Source organism: Argopecten irradians, chromosome 7, assembly GCF_041381155.1.
Source record: "Argopecten irradians isolate NY chromosome 7, Ai_NY, whole genome shotgun sequence".
Classification (NCBI taxonomy): domain Eukaryota; kingdom Metazoa; phylum Mollusca; class Bivalvia; order Pectinida; family Pectinidae; genus Argopecten; species Argopecten irradians.
The window spans coordinates 34836049-34837979 of NC_091140.1; positions in this window are offsets into that span (position 1 = coordinate 34836049).

Below are 1931 nucleotides of genomic sequence, written 5' to 3' on the forward strand. Positions count from 1 at the left end.
CTTTTTATTTGTAAAATATTAGTTTTGAAAATCAAAAAAATTTTTTGAATTTTTATGTCTATTGAATTTAGAAAACGTCGAAATAAATATCAAGGTTTTTTTTTCATTCATTTCAAATAACGAAATTTTGACAAATTTTTTAAATTGACAAATTAAAACTTAAATTTAAATTTTGCAAATAAAACTTTTTTTTAATTTTTAATTTTTATAAAATTGACCAATTTCAAAAATTCATGTAAATGACCTAAATTTTTTCAGAGAATTAAATCAAAAATCGTACAATTTTAGTTTATATTTTTTTTCATGTTGGGACGATATATTAATTTATGTTGACATTAAAAAATGTTTGAATAAGGAACTTTCGTTATTCAATTGTTAACATGAATTTTAAGGACGATTATTTAAAAAATGTAAGGAATATACGTAGTTGCAAATCATATTAATTTTTATTCAGATTTCACTTTTATTTTTCCTTGATTTGTGAGGTTATCGCAGCTTTAAATTATTAGGGTGATAATCCAATGAAATAAAATAAAAATGTACTTAAATGGCTAGTTTATAACCCATCAAAAAAGGTTTATTTTTTTTCATAATTTTTTGAACCAATTTAAAATCACCCGAATATTCTCATGAAAATTTTTTTTTTTCATATTAAAAATATTTGTAGAATGTAAATTTCAAATGAAAATTTCAAAGGCTGAATTTTTGTTCAGAATTGTATGTTTGATTTAGTGAAGTGATAATATTGATACCTTCATTGAATTTTATGACAAATTCCAAATTACATTTGTCAATATTATCCAAAAATGGCTTTTGTTCAAATCTTTTAAGTTTACCCCCTTATTACTTTCTCTTGGGCCATAAAAAAATTACAATACACATTTTAACAAATTTAACATCATGTGTTAAATATTTATCAATAAAATTTCACATGTCATTCATATGTTCAAGGTATTACTTTTTCATAAAACTTTTTAGGACAATGTTTGAATAATTGATTTTAGTTTAATTGAAATTTCAAATCAAATACATCATGTTTTAGACATATAATTTCCTAGTCAAATCTGTTGTACAACGTATAACATTAATTTTTTTAAAAAAGCCAAATTTTTAATTTGTAACGTTTCATTTATGAAAATTTAAAATTAAATTGAAACCGGATGTAAAAAGGTTATGAAACAAAAATTCGAAACATAAAATGACCAATTTAATAGGTCATATGAAAAAATGGCAAAGACCGGATACAAAAACTAGAGATTTTCAACGTTTATACCCTTTGAATTTGTAATTTTTATTGTTTCAAATTCTTTAATTTTTACATCTAAATTTTATTGTTATTAGCCCATTAAATATTAACAAAGATAATTTCACCAATCTGAAATTGATTGTCAATATTTTTTTCAATTACATTTATCAGAATTTTGTTAACTTTCATGAGTATTTAATTTTAAATGAATAATGAAATTCATTCATTGAAATTCATGGACATTTCTCACAGATGACCAATCGTTTCAAACAATTTTAATGCACTCTGTCATTTTTTCATTTTACGAAAACTACAATTTTATAAGGGAATTCCATATTGATAATGGGGATGGATTAATAATTCCCTATTGAAACGTTTTTGTTCTGTTTTTCAATGTCAGTTTCTTCTGTTCGCTAACAATGAATTAATTTTTCGAGGTTTATTTACATTTAGGTGGAAATCCCGTGTTTTGATCTTCTTATCAAATTAGTTTTATTTTATTTTTTTTTGTATTTTTTTTTTTTTTTTCAAAAATCTTTTTCAGGGAGGCCGTCTCAGAACGAAATAAGGTACGAACGCTCAAATTTGGACACGTTTATGATGTACATAAGATCTTGAAATGTACGTTCGATTTTTTACAAAAAATGTTCAAGGTCAAGGTCACAGACAGTAAAAAACAAATTTT